The sequence below is a fragment of the Triticum aestivum genome, chromosome 4B (genome assembly GCF_018294505.1).
Source record: "Triticum aestivum cultivar Chinese Spring chromosome 4B, IWGSC CS RefSeq v2.1, whole genome shotgun sequence".
Lineage (NCBI taxonomy): Eukaryota > Viridiplantae > Streptophyta > Magnoliopsida > Poales > Poaceae > Triticum > Triticum aestivum.
The window spans coordinates 538,308,782-538,312,081 of NC_057804.1; positions in this window are offsets into that span (position 1 = coordinate 538,308,782).

Sequence of the window (3,300 nt, forward strand, 5' to 3'; positions counted from 1 at the left end):
ATTCAGCTTTATATCCACATCGACCCTCGGCATGATGGTTGGAAGCAAATGTAAGTTCATACCAAAAGATCGTTAACAACAATACCAACTTGCGGACGACAAGGTAGTACAACTACCAATACCAAACTACTCCTGGCCCTAGTGTTCTTCTGGTAGAAAATCTTGCAAAGGACCAGCTCCCGCTCCTTCTCTTGCTCCAGGTCCCCGATGTGGTACTGGTGCATCACCCAGTTGGTCCTCTGCTGGTCGAAGTTCTTGTTGGTGTGCAGCACCAGAACCTTTTTTGCTACCCGTCTGCCGACCGTTGACCATCACAGGCAAGGTATTGCCGGTCTTGTGCCACATCACGTGCGTGCCGCACTCCGACTGTATCTTGGGATGCGTCCACGTGCCCCTTTTGAACGCCTTGGAATTGCGCTGGAAGAAATGCTTCCTTAGGCCACTCAGTGTGATACCTACAGTATTGTGGAATACAGGTTTTAGTGTACCTAGTTGCCATTTTCATAACATCTTTGGCATGTTGCAGTCACTTGTTTCACTTTTTATTAACTGTCAAATCGTAATTGTTTCACCAGGTCTGCGTCTAAAAAGAAAAATAAGCTATAAACAAAGGCATATGTTTGTGCAAGTAGACGGCCGATCGGTGTCTTACCTGGAAGTTACTCAGGTTGGGTGTAGCATATGTCGTGCTCGCTGTCAATGGTTGGTATGAACAAATCGAGGAGAGACTGAAATCTCGCACTGTCAACACTCACTTTGGCCTCAAGGTGCTCGATCAGCTCCTGATCCGTGGGATCAAACTTGACGCCAGCCGGCAGCATCGGCCAATCCTTCTTCGACTTGCATCGGTAATTCCAGTTATATGGTACTCAATGTATGACCAATCGACTGTTTTAAGTGAATGATGAAAGATTTCGACAGAGTAAAAACTCGCGCTTTTTTGACAGTTGTACGAGAGTAATTGCCATGCCATTTTGCAAGGGCGCTTGTAAAAACTCTAAACTCTATTCTCCTCTTATTTAATGGATGAGGCAAATCTTTTGCCTCCATTTCAAAAAAAAAAAGATTTCAGCAGATAAGTGGTAATCCAAATCTGAAGTCCGGAATACCCGAACAGGCCGCCGGGATTCTTGTGTCACCTCACGCGCAGCGTGTTGTCACGTCAATTCAATGTGTGGACATGATGAATAATTTGACCGACGTATACTATTACTTCTACTGTACTACTTACTAGTCGTATTTAGTGTCACAATTTATACATAGGTTTAACTAACAAGTACGCACTTGAAGCCTAACTGATATATATGTATATATATATATATGGCTTCTGCACAGCATCTCCATCATCATTATCAGTACATCCTACGTGGGTGAGTTAGGATGCACTTGATCCCAGGAAGGTATCTATCCTTCAAACCAGAGGAGTGCTTCAAACTAACAATAGTACATAATATCCAACAAAAGAGGGTCGTGCTACAGCAGCAGAATACATGGCTTAGTCTAGATATTAGCACGAATCAAGTTGTGCATATTTGCTGTTGGCATGAACCACATCGCTGCATGTCGGGTTTGCAAAAGCCATCCATCGCATGGAAGCTTGATGCCTTTCACACACTGAAGATTACCTGGCAACAAGTTGTGTCGACGAATCTCTGGATATGGTGATTCATGAAACCCATGGTATGATGTGTAAACACAACCCCCCCTCGCGAATGGAAGTTGCATAGCATAGTAATCATCACCGGTGATATGATCGATGATTGGTTAGATGATCGGATAATTGAGCCCGAGGAACAAGGAGTGGTTGCCGAGGCTGTAAACCCGCCTCCAGTTGAATACGCCTGGGCCAACGGAGCTGGGATCTTTCTGAACACGAAGCAGCCATAGCCATCAATGTCATGAATGGCCCACACATTGTACTGCATGTGGTTTGATGTAATGGTTTGGTCAATTTGGTATGTGAGAATGAGCATCAAATGACCGTCGTTAGCTGAACGAGCGATAAACCAGCACCCATCGGCTGGTATGATTCCAGGTCCTGGAATCATGAAGGCCAGCGCATTTGTGTCTGCTGCAACAATTCAAATTGGAGACCAAAAGGACAAAAATAAACAATCATGTTCAAAGTATGTGTGGAATTAAGATTATTATAACAGTGACACATATCATAGACAGAGAATTGCAATGTCGTGGTCATAATCATACCCCAAGTTAAAAAAAATAAGCCAATGGCTTTCATATTCTAGCAACATGTCATGGTTCAAACATCATGTAACAATGAGAGGAAAACAGCTATGACAGCGCCTACTCATATTCTACCATAGCACTTACTACTACTATTCTCATATCAACTCTAAGCAATAACATGTGTTGTTATAAAAATCTAGTAAACGAGAGTAACATATAGCAATCATGATGTTATGCTCATAATATGTATTCTAACAATCATTAGATGCCAATTGTTCTCATATCAACTCTAACAATAACATGTGTGGTCATAAAAATCAAGGAAATGAGATGAACATATAGCAATGATGTGGTTATAGACATGCTATGCATTCTAAATTTGTAACAAATGAACGTACAGTCGTATTCATAAGGTAAAGATGAGATGAGATAGAACAATTACACGACGATAGACTCCACTAGTATAGGCAGCCAATCTGTGCGTCGACCGTGCAAACGATGCCATCATGCACTATAGCATCAGACAGAAATGTTGCCTCAACAGGATTGATGATGAGCCATAACCATATATGGCGACTGGATTCTAGATAGACTAATCCCATGTTGAACAAAGCAATGAGCTTGTAATCCATGTAGTCTTCTGATGGTGTGGGCACTTCACAGATTCCAACTTTCTGCAAACAGAGGTCGAGCCAAAATCTTGATGCCATCTCGTGCGTAGTAGGTAGGAGTGTCCAGCGGGCCGCGAGGCTTGATGTTGGTGGTATCCAACGATGGAAGGGTGATCTCTCCCTGGGTGTAGATATCCACGAGACGCCATGGACTACCGGTGTGGTGGATGAGGACGATCCAATTGGCCTTCATGCCCGCCCAGTAGTGGTCGCGCATGAAGGACAGGTGGACGGGTAGTGGTAGCATGTCGAGGGGCACCACGGCAACCTTCGTAGGATCGTCAAGTCGGTGTCTGGGCCACCTGCGAGGATCGGGCATCAGCAAGCAGGGTATCTTGAAAAGAGCCGTCCGGTTGCAGACGAGTAGACGGTACAAAGACACCGAGCATGTGGCTAGACGGACGGTGCTGAGTAGGTCCATACGACTATAGATCTGCTCCAA